This window comes from Acartia tonsa, chromosome 11 (assembly GCF_053477335.1).
Source record: "Acartia tonsa isolate MP-2025a chromosome 11, ASM5347733v1, whole genome shotgun sequence".
NCBI lineage: Eukaryota > Metazoa > Arthropoda > Copepoda > Calanoida > Acartiidae > Acartia > Acartia tonsa.
In genome coordinates this window covers 13,228,312-13,237,848 of record NC_137270.1, presented here as the reverse complement: position 1 = coordinate 13,237,848, position 9,537 = coordinate 13,228,312, and positions in this window count along the sequence as shown.

Genomic DNA, 9,537 nt, shown 5'->3' with positions numbered 1-9,537 from the left:
TAGGGAGGGGGCTGAAAAATAGCCTAAAACCTGAAAAATAAATTAATTTGGTACGGTTAGTTACAGACGTCAAATATCTTATCTCGCCCCAATGTTTAAAATTCGTAAAACAAAATATGTCTTCCTTTTTTGAAAAGCAGAAAGTTAGTTTTGTCTATAGCTCAAGAATTTGAAAACCACTGAACCGAGTGAATTCTCCATTTTTTGGAAGCTTTATATAGGTCCCGGGAGAGTTTTAGGCTATTTCAGTTTTAGATTTAAGTATTTAAGTTATTTCTACCATTCCATACTCCTTCAAATACAGAGCCCCTAGATGCTAGGGGCGCTCAACTAGTATTTGTGAATAAGTACATATATATTACACTAAAAACAGTCTAATAATTAATCATTATATTTCAATGCATATTTATTGATAATAAATCAAATATAATTGATAGATTATCATTTTCATACCTAATTACTTATTCATTGATGTGCACAATAATTTATCTGTTTATAGAATTTTCCTTGTTTTTAAAGTTGTGTGATGGAATTACTTTTGTTTACCTAAAAATGTTAATACGGATGACGACATTTAAAAGTATTGAAGAGCCAAATAAATAAGAGGACTACCGGACAAAGTAAGTTATGGAGCAGAAGTTCAGTTGTCCTACGAAATAAAGCAAAAGAAATTATCATGCGAAGTTTGAAGACGACAAGATAATGAATAATTTAACCATAAGAGCTTTCCGTTACAGACAGACGGACTGACCCTAAATTTAAAATTCTTTACAATTACAATTTTTTCTGAATTAAGTAAAGAAATTTTATTTCAAACTCCCAACAATTGTTGGTTTTACCGTCCAATAATTTTAAATTCTATAGTTTTTATTAGATCTAATACTAAATGATTATTAGATAAGCATAAAGTGTATAAAAAGTAGATTATACTAATTTTTTTGCTTGTTACCCTTGAAATATCGCCATGTGGTTTTCTTGGCTGCTATTTAAGATACATGCCTTCAAGGGGGGGGGGGTAAAGTGGTTACCCCCCCCCATTTAAGAGAGGTTTTCAAACAATTTTGGGGGGTTAAATACCACCCCCCAAATGAATAATCCCTAAAAAAATTCCGACGCGCTTCACGTGCTTTAGTACTTACACTCTTGAGATTTTTTTCCACCACTTTAAATCAAAAGCCTATATAGGGAGTGGGGACAAAACCGCGACAAACAAAACCGCGACAGGGACAAAACCGCGACATAACAAAACCGCGACAGGGACAAAACCGCGACAGTGACAAAACCGCGACAGTGACAAAACCGCGACATTGCAAAAAAATCTATAATAAAAAAAATCTTAATGCTAGAAGGTCATGGCCGCAGAGCTCGGCCCCCTTGCCTATAACCTAACCTAACCTATATGTTTAAATGTTTAATGTACATTAACTTATTTATAGTTTAGAATTTCGTGGATTTTACAAAAAGTGGTTGGTAGATTTTTTTCAAATTTTTCAAATTTTTTTTTACAATATTTAGGTTAGGTTAGGTTATGGGCAAGGGGGCCGAGCGCCCGCGGCTAGGCAGGCCAGGGGGCTGAGCGCTGTGGCCATGTATTTCTACAAAAAAATCCTGCATAGTTATATTTTTGTTATTGTCGCGGTTTTGTCACTGTCGCGGGTTTGTTATGTCGCGGTTTTGTCCCTGTCGCGGTTTTGTTTGTCGCGGTTTTGTCCCCACTCCCTATATAGTACGTTCCACCAGATTAAAACAGTTCTGATCGAACAATACTAAAAAAAGATTACAATAGCCAGTGTTTATCTACAGTTTTTTATATGAGACAACATTCATAAAAGCGAATCTCTAAAATCAAAAGTATGAACAAACGAACAATAACTCTTGTAGAGTGTCAGAACTTAATAAGTAGAACATTAATTTGTAAGTTGAAACAAAATTGTACATGGCGTAAATACAGGATACAGTAAAAGAACATACTTTCATTTTATGATTTAATTATTGAGTTACTTCGCTGATAATATTGTTCATGTTATCCTAGGAATCATTATTTCAAAAATAAGATGAATAGAATAATCATATCATACGTAACTTTACAAATTGTCTCAAAAATCAGCCGCGTGACGTCATAAAATAAGGAAGATGACACAAGAAGTGGGAAAGAAAACTTCTAAAAAAGAGATATATAATCCCCTATTTTATGACGTCACATTTATGATGTTAAGAGTGACTTTCTCCATTTACTTTTTATTTTACTAAGATAGATCAATATTAAGGAGGTAATAAGAGTTATTTAAAAATCAGTTTGCGACGGACACCCTGTACATTAAAAGTTTTTTACAGTAAGATTCCAATTACCAAATGTCTTTTTGTTAACATTTAAGGTTGTGTATATATTTATAAGCTTAGTTGCTTATGGATGGTATCATCCTTGTTTATAAATGTTTTCACCTTCAAATGAAATGAATACATAATTTTCTTCGCGTTTTTGCTACAAATATCTGTAACACGAACATATATTCACAGTTTTTGTTCATTTTGAATTATATAACACTAGCGGCTAGGCCCCTAGAGGCCTCTAGTGGCACTTTAAATGTTTTTGTTTGTTAAAGTCTCTACAATAATTATTTATATTACGATATCTCTTTATGTTACTTTGAAGTCTCCCAAATATAAAAAAATTTCGATTTTTTTGTTATTTCTCTTGGGAGGGTGGTGGTACCCTCCCCCAAAAAAGTTATAAACCTTCCCGGGACCCATGAGAATCTACCCTGTTAAGGAGAACCCGATCGGTTCAGCGGTTAGCGAGATCCTTCGGTACAGACACACAAACACACAAACATCCTGTTACTTTAGTATAAGGATTTGCAAACAATTCTAATATGATAGTTATTATTTAATCAAGGTTTACTGTCCTTTTTGTTAGATAAAATTTAGAAATTTCACAAAAATACAGTCTTTTTAAAGTAAAGATATCTAGAAAATTTTCTTCAGATATGTCCTTTAAAAATAAGATACTAAAATCAAAAAGCTTTGTTATGCTAGTTTAAGAATTACATTTACCGATATATTTGCTGTTAAACAAAATTTTACCGAATTTACTAATTTTGATCTATAATAGTTATTTCTCACATCGTATTATAAACGGCTTTCCGCGGATATAGAATGCACAATTAAAAAACTGGTTTTAATCTTTTGATTGTACATTTTTATCTTCGTAGAAAGCTGGATATAATACGATGCTAGACATAGTTTTTTCGTATGGATGAGAACCGGTTCCTATCCACCGGATTAGAATGAATACGAGAATAGTTATTTCTCGTATCGTATTATAAACGGCTTTCCGCGGATATAGAATGTACAATTATAAGATTAAAACTTTTTTTAGCCCCGTGGTGCCGAAGGCACCGGCTAAAAAAACTAGTTTTAAAGTGATCGCGAATTTAATTTTTCAAAATGCATTTTCGTTTACCTTTTTTATATTTTAAGTAATTTTCAAAGAATTATGCCTTAAAAGTTCAGTTAAGTTAGAAAAAAATCAGTTTAAAATGCGGAGAGTGTTTCCACATGAAAATAATGTTAAAATCTGAGCATCAATTAAACTAAGAGAAAATAAGTTATTTCTTCGCTTGCAGATAAAAACAAAAAAATTGATACTTAGAAAATATTTTTGTAATATATCTCTTTTAATATTTATCTTTGAACTTTCTCTAAAATGTAATGAAAAAGTTTGGTTTATTTTAAAAAATCATTAACCAAATACCGCTTTGTTTATGCAGGTATAGTGACAAAAGAAAAATTGATTAAATCTCTAGAATCAATAACATTTAAGAATTCATTTGTTTAAAAACCAAAGATCTATTATATTTGCTATACATTTACAGCATAAAATATAGCAGTCTTTCTATAGTATTTACATAAAAAAAAGCATTTTATCATCATAAAATAATCTCGTAATGTGTCGAATTTAATTAAATACACACACACACACACACACACACACACACACACACACATACCTTACCTATCTTGCCACACACACGCACACACACACTATCGTAGTGTAGCACTAACACACACACGCAAACACACACTATCGTAGTGTAGCACTAACACACACACGCACACACACACTATCGTAGTGTAGCACTAACACACACACGCACACACACACTATCGTAGTATAACACACACACACACACACTTAACGCCCCACCCACGAACCCACTTACTACCTAAATAACCAGGGAACTAGAGGCATAAGACAATGGCCGATAAATTAATGGATATTCACAATGAAAATATACACAAATTTACCCATTTTGTAAACAATATTTGGTGGTTTAAACATTTGGACACTCAAAGTAATAAACCAACCAATTAAAATTCTATGAAAGTCCCTAAAGTTAATTAGCCAACTAACAAAATGTCATTAACTTTGGGAACTAATGTAATAAAAAGCCAAATATCCATTTCCTCCCTGCATACAATTACGTACAGAAGGGTTAGTTTTAAATGAAAAGATTTAACAATATCCTAATTTATAAAGTTGTAAGCTTTTTTTATCTGTAGAGAAGGGACCGCTGAAACGATATGGTTCACTTTTACAGTGAAGCTTTTTATAGTTTTTGGGAAAGGTTTTAGGCTATTTTATTTTTATCAAAAAAGTCGTTTGTTGGTTTTAAGCTATTTTTCTGCCCTTTTATATCACTTTGAATATTAGAAAAATATAAATTTAGATTTGGTTTCTTTTTATACATTAAATAATATTTATTTAACAACTAAACCCCCAGGTAAAAATCTGAATGTGTGAGAAAGAAAAACAGAGAGAGAGAGAGAGAGAGAGAGAGAGAGAGAGAGAGAGAGAGAGAGAGAGAGAGAGAGAGAGAGAGAGAGAGAGAGAGAGAGAGAGAGAGAGAGAGAGAGAGAGAGAGAGAGAGGTTATACTCAACAAATGCCTATCTTAGAAAACGCTTATAATAAAAACTTTGGTTCATGGAAAGAATACAAAGGATACAAATACAACAAAACCTGCAAACTTGTTTCCTTATAAATTATTTTGTGTTTTAAAGCTTATTTTGAATATCTACTATAAGTAGCCCTCTTTCTGTTTAAGTTAATAAATTATATTTAAGTAATAATACACACATCCTAAATATAAATTGTTATAATAATGTAACAGGATGTCTGTATGTTTGTCTGTTCTAAAGGATCTTGCTAACAGCTGAACCAGTATGGTTCTCCTTTACAGGGTAGCTCGTCATAAGTTCTTGAAATGTTTATAACTATTTTGGAGGAGAATACCACCACCCTCCAAAACGATTTATACATTATACATTAAAAATTTTAATTTTTAAAATTTTAATTTTTTATGGAAGTTTGAAGCTTTTTTAGCAAGTAGTAAATATTGAGATAGGATGAGGATGCTATGTTACAATCGACAACTATAAATCAGCTGACCTTATATCCATATTTGGTAATATCTTTTCGATTATCGATAAAAATCGTTTAATCTCCCCGTAAAAAGAAATTATAAACCTTTTTGGTTAGTTTGATATGTATGTAACAAAAGAATTTATTCTACTCTAAATTTGCAAGTAAACCTTAACAAAAAGATTGTTATTTGTCGATTTTGATAGGTTTTAAGATATGTATAATAAAACACAAAATACATCAATGTTTTCAAGGGAATAAATTCGTTTTTTTAAAGTTTGATTTATTTTTAAATGGGAAGTAATTAAGACTTAATTCTCAAAATAGTACTCTTAAAAAACATTAATCAGTGACATATATCAACTTTTTCCCAGCTTCGTGAACACTTTAATCTTATGATTGTACATTTCTATATTCGTAGAAAACTGGATATAATACGATGCTAGACATAGTTTTTTCGTATGGATGAGAACCGGTTCCTATCCACCGGATTCGAATGAATACGAGAAAACCATTTCTTAAAGATTTAAATAGACGAAAATTTATCCTCTTTTTAAGTCCAAATATAGACTGCAAAACGTAGCGTATTCTTTGAGTGTTTTTAAAATGTAGTAAAAAAGCTTTAAAAATATGGAAAAATAGTTATTTGAATAAATTTTACTTTAAACTAAGATTTTTATAGTAATATTATGAACTAGAGACGTTCTAAAGGTTGGCATTACGCCCCCCATGGCAAAATTAAGTGGGTGGATACCTCCCCCCTAAGGTGTCCACCCCCTTTTACAAGTATCTACAGTAAGTGCAGTCAATATTTATTTCCTTTTAATGATATTGTAGTTTCTTTATAAAAGATAGCTAAATAATAATTCATAATTAAAAAATCATTCTATCATATTAAATTGATAGGAATCGCACTTTCCTTTTCATCTTTTCTTCCCCAAATAAGACAGAATAATTCAACTTAAAAAGGAAAATATTTTTTTCTTTTTTGTCTGCTACTTTGGTAAACAATATAATAAAATATAAAATAACAGGAATAAATGTATGAAGAAAAAAGGATTAAAATATATTTCAGGAAAGCTAATTCATACTACAAAATCACTATATTAATTTTTTTTTTAGATTTACTCAGTCTTTATTCCTGGTTTATCCATAAACAATATTCAATACTATTTTTTGCGATATTATTTTTTTTTGTATTTAGTATCATTTTTATGAAAGTTGTTGAATATGAGAAGAAATTAAAACACTTTCTTACCTACATTTATTTTTTTTATTTAAACTTTTTTTTCTTTATTGGCGACAATGTCTGTTGAGACATAAAATTTATTCAAATACTTTTTTCCTGTTTTATGTCATTAAACTTAGATTTGTTGCAGTTTTTCATCATTTGTATTCTAATAAGACTAAAAGCTACTGTTTAAGTACAACTTATTACAAAAATTATTAGTTTTAAAAACCCGATGTTTTTAGAACTTTCCTTTGGAGAAAATACATTTTTCAGATAAAAGGCAATCAAAATCCTTATTTATATTATAAAAGGTTACAACTGCACTTGTATTCCAAAAATTTTATTGGTTTTAGTGAAAATTGACTGCACTTAATCTACAGCCACCTGATACACCTCCTAATATAGCCAAGGTGAGTGTCAAGTTAAAAAGCCAAACACCCCTCTCTTTGTCTGTAATACACCCCCCTGAAGCTAATTCCCCCTACACACCACAATGTTTTTGGTTCAAAAGGGGTGTACTTTTTCCGAGTAAGCCATTGAACCGAAAACGATTTATCTCTCATAAAAGTAGCCGAAATCCATAAGGGTTCCTACGTCCGTCTGTACGTCTGAGAATTTTGAGCAAAATTACACTGTTTTTTTATGTTGTTTTGTCTGCATATAAATCTAATCCTTTTATAATCGGGAATGTGAAATCTCATTTTCATATGTGTTATGTATATTCAAATTTCAGGGGTAGGGGAAAAGATATATGGCTTCGAAACCGATTTAAATCCGCTGTATTAGTACCGGTTCTTAGTCATAATGGAAAATCATGTAACAAACTGTTTTACTCTTATATTTTTCATGTTAATATCCGCGGAATACGATGTGATAAATGACTATTTTATATCTTAAATTTTAACTATTTCTTCTCCATTTTAGAAAAGCTTTATATCTCTCTCGGGATGGTTTCAGGCTATTTTATTTCAGAATATTTAGACTCTCTTTATGAAGATACATAAGGATCTTTAGCATTTTTTTGTAGCAAGTTTGTCAGCTAATTGTTGCTGCCATACTTATGATTATAATTATCCCATTATTCCTGATTCTTTATATTTAGATTTTATAGCAAAAACTTATGATAACAATTGTATCACATACAAAAAATCCTTTTATGTAAAAGCTATTTTAACCCTTAACGGTCGGGGGGGGGGGGGGCGTTGAACGCCCCCCCATCCGGTTTTTTCTATCTCATTTTCTGTGTGTGAAAGATAAAGAGCCCAAACTGCTTGACTTTTTAAGTATGGGTATGACACATAACTGAGAGTTGGAATTTTTTGAATATCTCCATCCTGGCGGGCACAGGATGCCAGCAAACCTGGCAGGGTCATCCAGGTAAAGAGCAAAAATATTTTTTTGACCAAAACAAATCATTTTATCATACCAAAATACTAAAAAATCCTCTAGTAGTACATCCTTATATGAAATACAGGTGTTCAAGTCACTTTCAGGTTCCAGGTATGATCCTGCAGGTCCTGATCCTCCAGGTCTCCAGAAATCTTTAAAAGTCTCCTGTGGCCGCAATTTTTGACTTAGAGACTTCAAATTTTAAACTTAAGCTTCTCTGACATGTCTACATAACGTATTAAAATTTCATGAAGATCCGCCGCCGTTTTCCCGCCGACCGCCGACTGCGGCGGCTGGCAGCTGCCAAGTACAGCTGCGGCCGCTGAAATTTATATTTTGATATTTCAAATGTAAAATTTACATAAAGTTAAACATTTTCTGGAAAAAAATTTTTCTTCTTGCTTCAAAAATAAGAAAATTATAGCCGTTTGAAATTTTTAAGTAAAAAAAGACCTAAAAACAAAGGTTGTTAAATAAAAGGGTGAAGGAAGCGAAAATTGACTTAGACTTATAAAAGGTCGGAAATTCATTATCAAACAAGGGACTTGCACAAAAAAATTTAGCCCTCTAGCTCTAATAGGAACTGAGATAATTAGGGGGGGCGTTGAACGCCCCCCCCCCCCCGACCGATTAAGGTGCGGCTAGGGGCCCGACTGTTAAGGGTTAAGATATGGTAAATTTGGATATGGCTTTACAGAAAGAAAAAAAACAAGAAGTGTATATGAAAAATTTCGAAGCTAGGATAAAAATATGTATTTTTCTCGTATTCATTCGAATTCGGTGGATAGGAACCGGTTCTCATCCATACGAAAAAACTATGTCTAGCATCGTATTATATCCAGCTTTCTACGAATATAAAAATGTACAATCATAAGATTAAAACCAGTTTTTTAGCCCCGAGGTGCCGAAGGCACCGGCTAAAAAACTGGTTTTGATCTTATAATTGTACATTCTATATCCGCGGAAAGCTGTTTATAATACGATGCGAGAAATAACTATTACCAGCTTGTTGTAAAACCATACGAGGAAGAAAAGGGACATTTGAATATAAATTAAACAGGTTCCCGAAATTTTCATTCGATGGCTTCAAGACGCTGACGTTTTTATTAAATGTTGATTAGTTTTTTTTGTTTTTGTCTTACATATTATTAAGACACCAAAAACAAGAGTTTTAAAGTCATCATCATCATCGCCATTTATCTCTTCTCTCCAGAGCATAGGCCACGCACAATGGTTCTCCAATATTTCTTTGGATTGGGCCTCAGTAGAGGAATCACTGATGATAGTTTCTCCTCTTCCAGTTCACTTAGGAATTCCCTCGTACAGGTTGTTATGGTCTACTTGGTTTCCTCTTTCCCGTGAAGGGGTTCCAAGTCAAGGCTTGATTTGTTAAACCATCATGCCCTTTCCTTAGAGTGTGGCCCAGCTATCTCTGTTTTATTGTCAGTTTGATGTCTGAGTTTTATAGTAGCTTTACTCATTAATAAAAATGT